The sequence below is a fragment of the Bos grunniens genome, chromosome 8, assembly GCF_055505025.1.
Source record: "Bos grunniens cultivar Pamir isolate PY7600 chromosome 8, Bosgru_T2T1.0, whole genome shotgun sequence".
Taxonomy (NCBI): domain Eukaryota; kingdom Metazoa; phylum Chordata; class Mammalia; order Artiodactyla; family Bovidae; genus Bos; species Bos grunniens.
This window is the reverse complement of record NC_141172.1, coordinates 60,269,506-60,286,354: the sequence shown is the minus strand read 5'-3', so window position 1 is coordinate 60,286,354 and position 16,849 is coordinate 60,269,506. Positions and strand designations below refer to the sequence as shown.

The following is a 16,849-nucleotide window of genomic DNA, read 5'->3' as shown; positions in this document are numbered from 1 at the left end:
CACCCATTACACTGTCTTCCAGAACAATTGTCCTTCTGGATTGATCATCATAATCAGTCAAGCTGCCCAGAGGAAGCTGCTCACCCAGCCCTGAATCACCTAGGAGCCACCACGGTCGTGGGAGCTTTATCAAGAACTGCCTGGATACCTTCTGCTTGAGTGTGTCCAAATGCCTGAACCATGGCGCACACTGCAAAGGAACTCTAATTCCAGACACGGGGTTTTTAGAGAGTTTTAGACTTCCGAAAAGGATAGGGGGGAAATCTTGACATAGAATGGCTTCTAAGGAACATCAACAGTGCCAACAATATACTATATTTCATTGGATCAAAGGCACCATGAATTGTAAGACACATCCCAATCTCAGAAGTAAAAAGATACACTTTTTAGAAGTCTGTGAAGTATAGTAAGTTACTTACTGAAAATCTGAAGGAAAAACAAGGAGAAAGGGAAGGCAGGATGGAGAACTTTAAATACCCTAAACTTTGAAAAGGCTATATAGAGAGCCTACCATGTTCCCATCTCTGCCTTGAGAATTTCAAACATAAAAGCACTAAGTAAAAACTAAATATAAAGAGGTCTAACAATGTTCTGATTTTTTTCCTATGAGGTCTATGTACTTTAATGTTTTTTTTTGAAAACTAAGGTTTTGAATTTTTTCTAAACAAAAGTAACACTAGTAAGTGCTTTGCTAGTGCCCTGGGCACGTGCTCAGTGTGCCTACGATTGGGCCATCTGGTACTGGAGAGACGGAATGACAGGGCTGTGGCTGAGAACAGCCCCACGACACTCCACGGCACCCCATGACCAAGCAGCTGTGTCTTGGCCTGGAGCACTGACATCTGCCTCGATTGTCTAAATCTGCTTTGCCCAGGCTTACTTCATTTACAGAAACACAGAATGACTAGTCCAGTGGGTCTCAGACTTGAATCAGCTGGAAGCCTTATAAAACGATACAGCTGGGCCCCACGCCAGAGTTTCTGCTGCAGCAGGAACTGGCATTTCCAGCAAGTTTTCAGATGATGTCCCTATTGATGGTTTAGCGACCACACATTTAGAACTACTGACCTGGTCAAAACTACTCAGGATATAAACTGGAGCACTGAGAAGGGAAGGGGTTTGCTGAAGATCACACACTATATCATGCAACGCCAGGCCTGAACCTCAGCCCCTTCTCTTCTTTATCCTCATCCCATGTGACTTCCCCTCATATAGTTACATTAGTTGCCAATCCAGAGAGTTAAAGGGTATAATGAGCACTTTGTATCTACAAAATTTGTTTTATATTTAAATTTTTAATATAATTGCCAATAATCAAGTGAGACTCGTGTCATTAGGTTGATTGGTACAACAAATACATCCCATCTAAGCTATTATTTCTGTTTGCTTTTAAAACTTCATTTCTCCTTCCTAACTCTTTTTCTCTGTCCTTTTTCTTCTCTCTGTATTCTTCAGAGCAATTTGCAGTAAGATTTCCCCAAAGACTAATATGTTTACAAGTTCTCTTTTTGTCTAGATTCCAAGTGTCTCCTTCACATTTTCCAGTAAAACTCCGTCCTGCTGCTGCCCCATCCATTATCACATAAGCAGAAGGAGAACAGGACTGGGAGGAATGGTACACACAGTCTTGCAACATAAAGCACTATAAAAACTGCTCTGTGAAACCCAAATTCACAGCAACAGAGGAAAAGACATGTATAATCAAAGGCAGGTCAGTCTTAAAGTTTTCTTCATTTAACCGAGATTTTTCATTAAGCGTCTACTCTATGCAGAGGAGCAAGCCTCATTAGTAATGGGATCCACCAGTGCTGGGTTTTCCCTTTTGTCTGAGCCTTCTCCTGTATACATCCTGTTCATTGTTTAGGCTCTCAATAAATGTTTGTTGAATCGAGTTGAGCTTAAGCCTGGTTGGGCCCTGCTGATAACTCTTAGGACCCTTCCATTCTTCCCATTACTTTCATTACTTTGTAGCCGGAATAGGCTATATGTTTTCCCAACGAAAATTCGGCAACCTCATGTACTTGAGTACATATCCTCCACCCCTCAGCATTCCAAACTAGAGAGATTTAGAAGTCACACACTCCGGGGGGAAGGCATGAAGTCAAATAGGTTGTTTACGGTGGAAATCATGACTGGGGATGAAAGGAGAGGACCTTGAATCTTAAAACTCTCATGGGCAGTGATGTGGGGAGATGCCACCAATATAAAGAGTAAGAAATAAAATTTTGTCAGGAGAGTTATTATTTTAGACATTGAAGAAGGTAGAAGTCAAAAAAGAAAAACTTAAAAGAAGGGGAGCAAAGAGTCTGAGGGATCTAAAGCAGCTCTTAAGCCGGGAGGGAAGACCAGGGAAATTCTGAAACTCAGGGGCTTGAGATAAAGGCATTAGGCTGGAATTTAGAAGATCTTGAGATCCTAGTTTCAAACTGGGGTTGAAAGAGTAGAAAGTAAAAGAACTTACTTCTTTGGGACCATCAGAGCTGAAATAAACAATTTCAGGCACATGTAAGGAAAATTGGAATAGCAAAGATGGCCTGAAAGACGGAAGAACTGACAGTGACTAACACACACACACACACACACACACACACACACACACACACACACCCCAGCGTGGTCTGAGTCTCTGTTATGCTAAAGGGCATGAAGACAAACACAATCACCTCACTGCGTATGATTTTACCTTCAAGATCTTCACACTCTTGGGCAAAGCAATCTCTACACCCTCAACCAGTACTTCTCAAACCTTAAAGTGCACACAAAACCTCTAGAGGCCTTGCTAAAACACATTTCAGGGCCCTTTCCCCCAGGGATTCTGATTCAGTAAGTCTGCAGTAAGGCCTGAAATTTGCATTTTTAACAAGCTCCAAGTTGATGCTGATGGTGCTGATGGATGGACCACATTTTGAGGAGCACTGCTCACACAGCCAGTTTTGTGGGGTTGGAGAATCCTGGGCATGGAGGGGCAGAGCTGTGGGCACAAGATGGGTGTCCTCTCTGGGGAAGACAGCCCCCTCACTCCCAGAGATGGCTGCAGGGTGAAAACCACTTCATGTCTCCCACCCCAGTTGTCTCATCTTCATGCTCCACACTTGTAGTTCTTTTCGCTACTCACACATTTTCTCCAGGTCTTTCAGCTCTGGAAGCAAGGATATCAACAGGCCCTGGGACAGGTCTGTGGCCAGGAGACCCCCTAAACATTTAGAGGTTCCCAGAGTTCAGGAAAGGTTATCGGTGCTGATGTTTCAGGGAACCAGTGAAGGGGAGTACTCCTGAGTGTGCAGGAGTCTCCCTGCCCTTGCAGGGCCAGAAATCACAGGCCTTCCCTCAAATGACTTCCTGGCAGGGAGCTCCGTGCCTGCATTTCATTGTACAGACTTCAGCAAAATCAGAGCTCTGAAGGCAAAATCACAAGTACTGGAGATGGAACCAGCCTAATATCTCATCGAGGGCCTCTCCCTGAGGGCTAGACTAAGGAAAGCAATTACAGCACGAGCACTGAGTCACTTTACATATGGGGTTTAGAGATTTCATACTGCTTTGAAGGGCTTTTCATCTTTCAAACTGTACCTCCTCCAGATCACAGTATGTGCAGCAGTTTTAGGCTGTGAAAGGAAACTAGTAAATTCAGAGAAGGAATCCTAGGTCCAGAACCTGGGATCCTTGGTCAAAAGTTATTCACAATATCTTACTCTAAGAACACAGGAAGGAACTTTCCCTTGATGAAGTTAAATATTTCCTGATTATTTTAATTTTGAGCGGTCTTAATTTTTTCTTGAGAAGGAAATGGCAACCCACTCCAGTATTCTTGCCTGGAGAATCCCATGGACGGAGGAGCCTGGTGGGCTACAGTCCACGGGGTCGCAAAGAGTCGGACACAACCAAGCGACTTCACTTTCACTTTCAATTTTTTCTTGACAGCCTATTTGAGGGATAGAATATGTTGAAAAAGGGGAAAAGTCCCACAGTAGCAAAAGCTGATTGAAAGAGATTGTGCAAGAATCATGGGAGAAAGGAGAAGTGCGTTCAGAACTCAAGTTAATTCAATGCTGTAAATGTGGATGGAGCAGCAGCCCCCTGGGCCAGGCACTGTGCTGGTAGGGTGGAGAGTACCAAACCGCAAAAGGGATGATCCAGGTGATAAGAAAAACCCTTCACATCTTGCAAATGATTTATGCCCCAAATTAATTTTTTAATACTTTAAAAAAATTATTTATTTTTGGGTGTGTTGGGTCTCATTGTTGCGTGGGCATTTCTCTAGTTGTGGAGAGGGTGTGCTATTCTTCGTTGCCGTGTGCAGGCTTCTTCCTACAGTAGCTTCTCTCGTTGCAAAACATGGGCTCTAGTGCCCACAGGCTTCAACACTTGTGGTTCCTGGGCTCCAGAGCACAGGCTCCACAGCTGTGGCACACGGGCTAACTGCTCCACGGCATGTGGGGATCCTCCCAGACCAGGTATCGAATCCGCGTCTCCTGCACTTACAGGTGGTTCTTTACCACTGAGCCACCAGGGAAGCTTGCAAAAGTTAATTTAAAAAACACCTTTACGGGATGTCCCTGGTGGCCCAGTGGTTAAGAGTCTACCTTCCAATTCAGGGACGTGGGTTCGATCCCCAGTCTGGGAGCTAAGATCCCATATGCTGCAGAGCAGCTGGTGTGTCACGCCCACAACGAGACAGAAGCCAGAGTGCTGCAACTGAGACCCAACACAGCCATAAATAAATATTTTTTTTAAATAAAAAACACTTTTACAACCTTTATCTCACTTTATTTTCATAATCACCTTACTGAGTAGGCTCAGCAGGAATTATCATTGTTCTACAGATAAACTGAGTTTCAATAGTTAAATTATGTGCCTAAGCCTGGCTCTCACCTTTCATTATGTATATTTGATTACTTGCTTTTATTATCAAGAGTGTAGTGATGATTTTATTGGAATCAGGATTCATGGTGAAACCCCTCTGTCTGAAATCTGTAGGATTCAAGAAGCTCCAGGACACTATCACCTAACATTCAGCACAGTTTAGCACTGTTTCTTGGTTATTCTCCATTTGTTCTCCCTACTCTCTCCCCATCATTATTTCTGCCCATCTTTCCCCTGATCTGTGCCCTGAGAGGCCCACCCCTGTAACTGCATTACCTCGACACCTTTTCAGCTGAGTTTGGCCAATGAAAGGAACCAGCAGATCAAACAGCAGTAAAGGAGAGAAGTAAGGGTATTTCTTTCCAACTCTCTTGCTTTTCTTTCCTAGAATACAGCACCTCCATGGCTCCAGCTCTCACTGGACACTGGGAATGCTGTTTACTCCCCTTGCTCTGTAGGTATGCTAAAGCTTCTCACTCTTGCTAATCTCTGGGTGCCTCACCACCTCTTGCTGGTTCCCTTAATCCCACTCACCCCTCTGCAAGTAGTGCTGTCATTAAAAATCTCACCTCAGTTTCCCCCAGGACCCTGAATGCTACAAACCTCTCTCCCACATAGTCCTAACCTGTACAAATAAATCTAATGCCCAGAAGAACAGACTAAGCCTAAAACATCCACAGTCACAAACTCATTGATTTTTCCTTTTTAATAATTAATGTTTGTTTCTCCAGTGCTTATTTGCCATAATCCTACCTTGGGCTCTTCTTTATTCCTGGCCTGAACTTTTGCGATGGTCTCTAAAGCCTCCCACCTCCAGTCGATTCTAACCAGAGCCTGCTACTGGATTAAATTTCCTTGTGCACAAATCTGATCATATCATTCCTACTGTGGTTCCCAAGTGTCTACGACAAAAGGTTTCAACCCTTTAGCCCAGCACTCGGTACTCTCCCCTGTGAGTCTGTGCCCTCCAGGCTCCCACCCCTCACCCAAATGTATCATCTTCATTTTGTTTACACCGTTCCCTTAGCCTAGAAGGGAAGGCCTCAATTTTTTAATTTATTTTTTAAAATGTTTTATTGGAGTATAATTGCTTTACAATGTTGTGTTTGTTTCTCCTGTACAACAAAGTGAATCAGCTATATGTATGCATATTTCCCCTCCCTCTTGAACCTGCCTCCTACCCCCACCCCCCAATCCCACCCATCTAGCTCATTATAGACCACCAAGCTGAGCTCCCTGTGCAGCTTCCTACTAGCTATCTATTTTACACATGGTAGTGTATATATGTTAACCTCACTCTCCCAATTCATCCCACCCTCCCCTTCCCCACTTGTGTTCACATGTTTGTTCTCTATGTCCGTATCTCTATTCCTGCCCTGCAAACAGGTTAATCTGTACCACTTTTTTTTAATCATATATATATATATATATACACACACACACATTAATAGGATCTTTGTTTCTCTCTTTCTGAAAAAAAGCCCTCAATTTTAAAACTGTTCAGAGACTTCAAGGTCAGCCCAAATGCTGCCTTCGGCCTAAAGATTTTCTATTTCTTAATAAACAACCACTTCCTCTTCTAAACCCTCATGGGTCTTTCCGCATCTTTCTTATGGCACTTAGCATGTTGAATCTTTCAATATTGTTATGGGTTTCTATCCGATCCCACACCCTATTCTAAGCAGCTTTCCCAACAGAGACTGTCTAGTAGATGGTGGTCCACTAATAAAGAGCACAGGACATAGCACAGAGTAGGTCTCAGCAAGTATATGTTGGATGAATGAACACATGAATAGATTGAATTTAACACATTCTCAGCAAACTCGAGGCTAAACTTTCAAATATTTGAATGATCGCTGAACAAGCTGCCTAAGGTATGCTAAATATCCTATATAAGATGCTGTATATAAAAACATCTGCATATTTGCCTATTTTATTTTTTATTTTTTAAAATTTATTTTTAATTGAAGGATGATTGCTTTACGGAATTTTGTTGGTTTCTGCCAAACATCGGAGCCTATTTTATATGATGATCTCTTAATATGAATATATATATTATTTTATCATATGCTATTTTTTTAAAAAGGTCTCCTTTTGGAAAGTGGTACCACATACACAAGCATCTTTAAAAAAAAAAAAAAACAACTTAAGTGTTCTAAAGCTGAACAAGGTCCTAGAAGAGGTTTCTGAAGGGCAATTGAATGCGTGCAGTTTTGAAATATTCTACTTCTTTCTCATTTCCTATCAGTCAGCCCCATCCTCTCCTTGCATCCAATTTTGTTTAATGAGGCTACTGCAGTGTATTTATTTTGGGGTGATTGAATTTAGAAAGACATTCATCTAACACGTAATTGCTGCCACAAGCTGAATGGCTGAATCATAACAGGGGTGATGGCATTAATCCGAGGACAGCTGTTCCTTATCATTTCTAACACAAAAAGAAGCTCAGCCAGGCAGGAGGTTTTGCCTCAGCTGCAAGATGGGAGTGATAGCATCAGAAGCAGAAATGTTTCCAGACAGGTGGACAAAGACAAGAAGAAAGGAAAAATGCCCCACAAGGGGCTAAGTCTTTGGTTTTCAGAACCATGTCTGTCATGATGGAGGAGAGTTGCCCCTGGCCCTTTGGGATGCTCACGAAATTCCTGTCAAAAGGAGATAATTTGGTGAGGACAGCAAAAGCATCTTGTGGGTTAAATGACCTTTTAAGAAGAGCTTACAAATCTCTTGTGAGTAGTTGAAGCTATTAAAGAATCATGATAATGCTGGCTCACATTTGCAGGGTATGTTATAGTTCACACCATGCTTTCCCATTTACCATCTCAGACAAGTTAAGCTGGAGAATGGGTATGCACCTGGGCAGCTGCCCATATGCCTAGAGACCAGGTTCCCAGGGAGCTGGGGAGCCACAGCCAAAGAAATCTCCGTCCACATTTGCCTGCTGCAAATGCCCCAAACCCACCATGAAGGCATCACTTCTTTGAACTCAGGCATTTCACAATTAAAGCAAAAATGTCCCTGGAAATAAGCATGTAGCCAGATCTTGACTCTTCTACGCCTGAGTGTGAACGCATTCTGAGCACCTTCTCAGCAGAACAGCTAGCTAAGGTTTTCAGCAGGAAATGAACACAATCAGAGAGTAAAAGGAGGTAAGGGACGTAACAAACATTGGTGACCCACTTCACTTGCTACAGCTTTGGAGGTAACAGGAAACAGGTAGGATGGTGCTCATTTCAATATGGGACCTTAGTATAGCTAACAGCCAACAGTAATGTCTACCTATAACCACACACCCTCCAAAGATGATAAAATGTCATAAGAATTCAAGTTTTAAAAAGCCCTGGGATTTCCCTGGCTCTCCAGTGGTTAAGACTTTGCCTTCCAATGCAGGGGTTTCTGGTTCGATCCCTGCTTGGGAAGCTAAGATCCCACATGCCTCGTGGCCAAAACATCAAAAACATAAAAACAGAAGCAATACTGTAGCAAATTGAATAAAGACTTTTAAAATGGTCCACATCAAAAATACCTTTTAAAAAATTAAAAAATAAAAAGCCCTACGTTTGCATCATAGTGCATCCTAATATAAACAACACTCTTTCATTCAGTTTTAATCTGTTCATTTATTCATTCTGTAGCCAGTACGTTGAACAACCAAAATTCAGGGAATATAACAAAAACACTATTTTAAATCTTCCACCACCCTTTAAACTTAGCAGGGGTGGAATGGGGACAGAACTTCCTCTGTCACTAGATGTAAATTTAAGCATGCCCCTAGGTTTTAGTGGCCACTCCTAAGTGGCCACAAGTCCTGGCTTTAAGTCACAGTTAGTAACCATTTCAATTCAGTAAATTAAAATATCCACATCCATGGAATAGTAACAGAAACTTCTAACCTCGTTCAGGGGGCTTTCAACGGCTGGGAAACCAGAATCTAAATCTTCTCCTTCCTTCCTGTTACACTCCTGTCTTCCTAAATGGGGTTTCTGACCCCTCCTGGAGAAAGAGAGGAGGAGAGGAAAAGTGGGCATAGAGGGCCTGCTTGATTGGGCCCCTGGTGAGATGGGTTCATCCTCTCCAGGCCTGGCAGTTGTCTGAAACTGATTTTCTCCTATATAATATTATTTCAAGTTCCTCAAAGATCTTCGCCCTTCCCCAGCCCTGGTGGTTTCTCACTTTAGACGGTCCCTTAACCTGAGCAAAAACATTCTATTCAGGCAGGAGTTTCTAGAAAATGCTGCAGCCCTCACCCAGCTTCTCCTCATCTGGGGCCTCTTTGAACTCCCTCTAAGCAGATCTAAGACGCCTCCCATACTGGCTCTATCCACTCCTTGGAACACTCCTTGGAACTCTAGGAGTGTTGGCCAATCTGGGAGCAGCAGCAACCTCCTTTGATTTGTTGCCAAAGCATCAGCCAGTCCTGCTCTTTTCCTGTAAATTAGGGAAAGGAGTCAGACCCAGTCCCCAGGGCCCATAACTGCAGGAGACACAGCTCACGCTCTGAGTGGTCTTGTTGCAGTGAGATGAGGTGGATACCCACATCCCTTAAGCCCTGGGGCCGCGGGTGGCACTTACACTCATCACTTCCTCCAAGGAAATCCTCTTCAAAAGCTTCCAAGAGTGTGGCATCTCTGGACCCTTGATGGGGTAATAGCACAAGAGTCATGTAACTACTTTTCTGCTAAAAATCTTTGGTAGGTTCTTCGGGGTGGTCTGTCTCACAGCTTTGGGTATCTGATAGCTATTATGTCTTGCTTCTCTCTGAGAACTTTCAGTCTAATGCTCTGAAGTTGCAATTCATTAATGTGTCCAGTGAACGACTGTCAAAGGTCTACCCCAGTGTAGACTCTCCTGTTTCCTGCTTCTTTCTCTCCTCATTATCTTCTTCACCTTCCTGTTATCAAGAGTTATGATGAATCTGTCATTTTTCCCTGCCTTCCTTCCCACAAACTTCCAGCTATCATTGTAGATACACATGAGAAAATGTTTTCACTTTCTGTACCAGAATAGATAAGGAAACTGAGAATAATTTTAAAACTACAATAATGAAAATATTGGAAGTCAGATTATCTTACAAGCAGAATAATTTTTCTAACCCAAAGTCTAGAATGTTGTCTATTTGGATTGGAACTCTTCAAAGTTCAAGTTGCAAAGTTCTTGCAAAACTCTTGCAAACATGCACTTTTTAAAATGTTATAGAAAAGAAAGAGCTTTATCCTGTGTTCCTAGTAGGGCCTGGGGGAGAAGGAAACTAGACGAGGATAAATTGGGGCAGGAATGAATTTAATTATTGCTAAAGGAACCAGATAAGTGTGCCATACTTTCTGTAGCATATAAATACAGGCACAGGAATGGGATAAAATAAAAACAGGGAGTGAAAGGAATACCAAGGGCTCTAAAACTATCCCATCAGACAACTGGAGCAACTAACAGGATTTCTGAAATATGTATTGATAACAGCTGTCTACAACGTTAGGCCCTTGAATCCTTACCCCAAATATTGGGTTGGCCAAAAAGTTCAGTTGGGTATTTCTGTACCATCTTATGGAAAACCCAAACAAACATTTTGGTCAACCCAATACTTTAAATAATGATGATCCATAGCTAACCATTTACATAGGACTTGCTCTATGCTGGGTGCTGGACCAAGGTATTTGTGGTACGTGTTACTTAATTCTCACAACAGTCCCGGGAAGAAGATAGTATTTATTCCCATTTTATAGATGAGGGAAATAAGCTTCAGTGATTAAGGTGCTTAAGTTGTGTGCTTTGTAAGTGGTGAAACCGCCAGGCATGCCTGCACAAAGCCAGAGTCACCGCTCCTTCTGCTATGCTGTGGCCCCTGACTGCAGGCAGGTGAAAGAGAATGTGTGAGAATACTGGAGTGGGTTGCTAAGTCCTCCTCCAGAGATCTTCCCAACCCAAGAATTGAACCTGAGTCTCCTGTGTAGCCAGAGAAGGCGATGGCACCCCACTCCAGTACTCTTGCCTGGAAAATCCCATGGATGGAGGAGCCTGCTAGGCTGCAGTCCATGGGGTTGCTAAGAGTCAGACACGACTGAAGCTACTTACCAGCAGCAGCAGCAGCAGCAGCTCCTGTGTAGCAGGCAGATTCTCGATGCACTGAGCCTCCTGGGAATCCCTTCCACTCCTAATTTTGCCTTTTATGTAGAAGCAAGGGAAAAAGAATTTCAGCCTCATCTGGAAGTCTTTGTTTTTTTTTTTAAGAGTTACCTTAAGTGGCCATTTGAAGGGTCTTTGTGTCGGTGGAAGCTCCAGCAATCACAATGATTGTCTGTAATGAAGGAGGAATGGATTGCAGCTGCCAACTGCCTCCTAATTATCTTGTATTGAGGAAAGTATCACCGTGCTAACTCTAGGATGTGGGAGGAAGAGGGGGACAAAAGGATCTAGGAATACTGAGTTGGGTTTTTTCCTTATTTACTCAGTGCCAATTAGCACCTACAAAAAGCAATATGTAAGAAGTGAGCACTTTCATTACATCAAGCTACTCCACCAAGACAATTTGGCAGAGCCCCACTTACGACTATACGTCTTTGGATTCAATTTCTTTATAGTGTTCACCTTTTTCCATCTCTACATGAATAAACTCTCCCTTCCCTCTCTCCCACCCTCTTTTTCCTCCTCCTACAAATAATTGCTGAGCACCTACTATGTGCCAAGCACTGGGCTTGGTACAAAAATATAACAGGGACTAAAGTTTGGTCCCTGCCCTCAAGGATCTTCTAGTCCAGGAGATAAATCAGATATATTTGTTGTTGTTGTTTAGTCACTAAGTCATGTCTGACTCTTTGTGACCCCATGGACTATAGGCTCCTCTGTCCATGGGATTTACCAGGCAAGAATACTGGCGTGGGTTGCCATTCTCTTCTCTAGGGGATCTTCCCAACCCAGGGTTTGAACCCACATCACCTGCATTGGCAGGCAGATTCTTTACCACTAAGCCACCAGGGAAGCCTAAATCAGATATATTAATATAAGGGAACAATTAAAATACCAAGTTGTGAATACTACAGTGGGGAGCAGAGCATGGCATACAAGAAGGACACATGTCACAAGAGGAGGAGAAATAAGGAAAGGTTTACATGAAAAAAATGAAACCTTTCCCGGTCTTTCCTACTTGGAATTCTATTCCACTTTGGAGCTCTGGCATAGAACCTTGTAGCATTGTGGCTGACAATAGTCACTTTCGGCTGGGTTTATCTGCCCCATACCATTCAGTATAATTCACTACACATGAGTACCATGCTCGTTAAGCTGTGGGAGAGGAAAATAACAAAGCCAACCCCAGGACCAGTTCTTCAGGAGACTTGCTGGAAGAAAACTCAGGCATGAGAGCAGGACAAACAAAGTACAACGGAGGATAACATGGGGATTGTTGACATCCCATGAGAGGCGGCCAGCATCAGACAATGCTTCAGAGAAGTGGCACTGGAGATGAGCCCTGAAGCCTAGAGGCAAGATCTCTCTGGTCAGAGATGCAAGGGGAAAGCATGCTGTGCCTTGTAACAGACTCAGGAAAGCAGGAAGATGGGGAGAAAATGAAGACTGCATGTTTGAGGAAACCGTAATAGACCAATAAGGCTGACATGGAGGAGGGCAATGTAGTTAGAGAAAAACCTGGAAAGATTAATTTGGACCAATCTATGGGGTCTTTAACATTGGCAAGACATTTGCACTTAATGTGTAGGCAATGGGAACCATTTTGAGTGAAGAGTTATGAGACCAAAGTTTGTATGGATTGTGGCTGAGGAAACACAGGAGACGGGAGACCAGGTAAGAGAGGTTACAATGGTCCGTGTGAGAGGAATTGCAGGTACCGATGACATGTGGGAGTCGGGTTGGAGAACTGACACCCTAGAGTCAGGGGCTGAGTGTCACCCATGTTGTTCCCATAATGTCTAGCACTGTTTCTTGCCCTATTCACATTTCATAAGTATTTATGAAATTGAACGGTATTAAAGATTCCATGTGAAAGCATGAAGTTATGTCTTGCACTTTGTGGCCCTATTTGCTTTAATCTTGTCACCTAAGCCATTCAGTTTCAAGTCATAGAAGGTTCTTGCTCAAGGCTGTCATTATCTGGCACGTATGTGGCACCTCATTCAGTCTTTAATTAGCTTATGCACCATTTTAATTGGTCTGCAGTTGTCTGTGTGGACAGAGCTGATTCCCTTCCTGGAGTCAACTGGGGCGGCCTCACCCTTCCTGCCAGCTTAGGCATCTGGAATCTCACCAGCTGAGAAGATGCAGGAGCCTGCTAAGCTACAAAGCATGCAAGGAATGGGCTCTGTGGGGAGTGCTAGCCACCTGTGAGCTGCTGGCACCCACATCAGGGCAAATCTCCAGTAAATTTATCAGTCACTTTAGACAAGCATTTCTAGGAGAGGGAGGCAGAGGGTACAACAGAGGCAAACTGTAGGGACTACCCATGGTGTGACCCTAGAATTCTAGATGACGTCTAGTATTTACATCAGTAGGGATGTGTTAAAATGGTTAAGATGACCCATTAAAATAGTTCAGATGACCCATCTAGAAAGCAACCTACCCCAACAGGTGGCTTCAGTTCAGTTCAAGTGCTTGGTTGTGTCCAACTCTTTGCAACTCCATCAACTGCATCATGCCAGGCCTCCCTGTCCATCACCAACTCCTGGAGTTTACTCAAACTCATGTCCATCGAGTCGGTGATGCCATCCAACCATCTCATCCTCAGTCGTCCCCTTCTCCTCCTGCTTTCAATCTTTCCCAGCATCGGGGTCTTTTCCAATGAGTCAGTTCTTCACATCAAGTAGCCAAAGTATTGGGGTTTCAGCTTCAGCATCAGTCCCTCCAATGAATATTCAGGACTGATTCCCTTTAGGTTCGATCTCCTTGCTGTCCAAGGGACTCTTAAGAGTATTCTCCAACACCACAGTTCAAAACCATCAATTCTTCAGCATTCAGCTTTCTTTATAGTCCAACTTTCACATCCATACATGACTACTGGAAAAACCATGGCTTTGACTAGACGGATCTTTGTTGGTAAAGTAATGTCTCTGCTTTTTAATATGCTGTCTAGGTTGGTCATAACTTTTCTTCCAAGGAGCAAGCTTCTTTTAATTTCATGGCTGCAATCACCATCTGCAGTGATTTTGGAGCCCCCCAAAATAAAGTCTGTCACTGTTTCCATTGTTTCCCCATCTATTTGCCATGATGGGACCAGATGCCATGATCTTAGTTTTCTGAATGTTGAGTTTAGAATTATGGAATTAATGAGGCTGCAGTGTCTCCCAAAGCCACTGAAGGAGTCAGACTGGATTGAGGTCAAGACCTCAATTTAATCAAGATATTAATGGCTAATTTTATTGAGCATGTACTATGTGCCAGATACTTTTCTAAGCACAGGCAGATTCTTTACCATCTGAGCCACTAGGGAAGCCCCTTTCTAAGCACTATAGTTATATTAATGTATTTGATTCTCACAATCCTGTGAAGTGAGTACTATTATTTTTTTTAAGTGAGTGCTATTATTCTCCTCATTTTAGAAGTGAGGAAACAGGCACAGAAGAGGGTAAGGCTTGCCCCAGGTCATCCAGCTAGCAGGTGGTAGAACTTGAACCCAGATGATACGGCTCTAGCACATACTGAATGCAACACTTTCCTGCCTTTCTCCTGTCTTTTGTTCTCATCACTCTGACTGCAGGACTGGAGGACAAAAGAGGCCTGAATTGTAAGATCTCTTTCAAAGACATGAATGTATTGAGGGTCAGCACGGCACAATGGGAAAGTTTGACTTTTACATCCAAACCAACCTACCTTAGAAACCCTTTTCCAACATATATTGGTTAAGTGACCTTGCTCAAGTTACTTAACGTCTAAGAGTTATAGTTTCCTGGGTTTAGGTTGGAGGCAATACAATCTTCACCCTTGTTAGGAGCAAAATAATGTCCCTAGCCCCGAATTATCACAAAGGGAGGTGGGTTGTATAAAGTATGGGGCAAAGACTCAAAGAGTGTGAATGTATCCTCCTATTTCCAGCAATAAAAGAGTGTTTTGATTCCAGAAAGGCTAAGAGGCACCATTCACCCAATTTTCCCTGGGGAATAGTGGCAACATCCCTCAGGAATACCAGCCCCTTTTTCCCAACTCTGGGCTTACCCAAGGGCCTTGCGGTCTGTGATCTGGTCTTTGTTCCTACTGCTCCTGCCGGTTGTGATCGCAGGGATCTGTCTAATCTCATTGTTCTGCCTCCTTGAGGTAGGGGTGGGATTTTCATATCTACTGCTAATCAAGCCCTGGTCCTGATACTAGAATTCTCCATCACTCATGATGGAGAATTGATTTGACTTCTCTGCATGATCTTCAGTTAGATAAATTAAATGTTAGTGTAATTTGATTTTTTCTTTCAACGTAAATGGAATTTAAAAGAAAACTCTTCTGTTACACGATCGAGGAGTGGGATATACTAGAAAGTGGCCTGGGATTTGAGCTCTGTTTCTGTCTCTTGTTAACTATGTGACCATGAGCAACTCAATCCCTGCCCTCTTTACCTTAAGAGGTAAGGAATTTCATCTTAGAGTGATAAAAGACATGAGCCTGTGTTTTGACTGCAAAAAGGAACATGAGTGGAATGGAAATAGTTATTATCACTGAGGCTTCATCTAGTTTGTAACAATCTCACAATGTTAAATAAGATTGTTTCAAACCTTTGGAGGCTTGGGTTGCCCTAGAATCTCGAGGCTGGAAAGTGTTGTCAGTACTAGGGCCAACAGTGAGTGAGTGATCCTGAAAGAATCAGAAATGAGATTGTCCTCTGAGAATTAAACTGGGACATCAACACAACATCAATTACAGGAGAGATTTGCTAAATCACTCTAAAGAAACAGAATGGTTCTCAGACCAGGAAAACTTGATGAAATCGAATTGAAAGTGTTAACACAGCTAGAAAAGCCAAGCATCAGTCAGAAGGGAGGTTGACCAGCCATACAAATGCAAAGAAAGGAGGTCAGACATGCAAACCTTGGCATTGTCCATTTAATACCATCTAGAGAAGAGGGGTTCTGGTTAAAAACGTGACCCAGGTAATTCTGGTGACAAGTACCTGCCTATTACAGATGTCAGATGTCTAGAAACATTCTTTTAATTTTTATTTTATATTGGAGCACAGGAGACCAGGGTTTGATCCCTGGGTCAGGAAGATTCCCCTGGAGAAGGAAATGGCAACCCACTCCAGTATTCTGTGCCTGGAGAAATCCCATGAACAGAGGAGTCTGGTGGGCTACAGTCCATGGGGTTGTAAAAGAGTTGGACACAATTTAGCAACTAAACAACAAATAGTTCATTAACAACATTGTGTTATTCAGTTACACATATGCCTGTATCTATTCTTTTTCAAATTCTCTTCCCATTTAGTTTATTACAGAATACTAAGCAGTGTTCCCTGGTAGGCTGCGGTCCATGGGGTCACTAAGAGTCGGACACGACTGAGCAATTTCACTTTCACTTTCATGCATTGGAGAAGGAAATGGCAACCCACTCCAGTGTTCTTGCCTGGAGAATCCCAGGGACGGTGGAGCCTGGTGGGCTGCCGTCTATGGGGTCGCACAGAGTCGGATACGACTGAGGCGACTTAGCAGCAGCAGCAGCAAGCAGTGTTCCCTGTGCTATATAGTAGGTCCTGTTGGTTATCTATATTAAATACAGCAATGTGTACATGTCAATCTCAAACCCCCAATCTATCCCTCCCCTCCTACCCTTCCACCAACCCTGTAACCATAAATTCATTATCTAAGTCTGTGAGTCCATTTCTATTTTGTAAATAAGTTCATTTGAAACATCCTTCTAATGAGTTTCCCTTGTTCTAAATTCCAGGTTTATCAAGCAACTGATTGTAGTTTGGCCTCCCGTCTAAATCTACCGACAGGAAACGACTACCTAGCTACTGGACTTGGGCATCCTTGGGGAATGTATTTCTTGTGAGTTAACAAGCTAA

At 43.1% G+C, this 16,849-nt stretch overlaps 1 protein-coding gene across 3 annotated transcripts in view; it reads right to left on the bottom strand.

Annotated features, from left to right (window-relative positions):
• The window catches only part of FRMPD1 (FERM and PDZ domain containing 1), a 160,078-nt gene that overhangs the window by 135,058 nt on the left and 8,171 nt on the right, over positions 1-16,849 (bottom strand). The window contains exons 2-4 of one of the 3 annotated variants that reach the window (XM_086415937.1): positions 10,930-11,018; positions 9,433-9,495; positions 8,754-8,853 (exon numbers count right to left, since the gene is read on the bottom strand). The exons of 1 other annotated variant lie outside the window; for it this stretch is intronic. The gene's annotated coding sequence lies outside the window, so the exon portion shown is untranslated. The remainder of the gene's footprint in view (positions 1-8,753; positions 8,854-9,432; positions 9,496-10,929; positions 11,019-16,849) is intronic. One more of the 3 variants, XM_086415940.1, reaches the window with a different exon arrangement.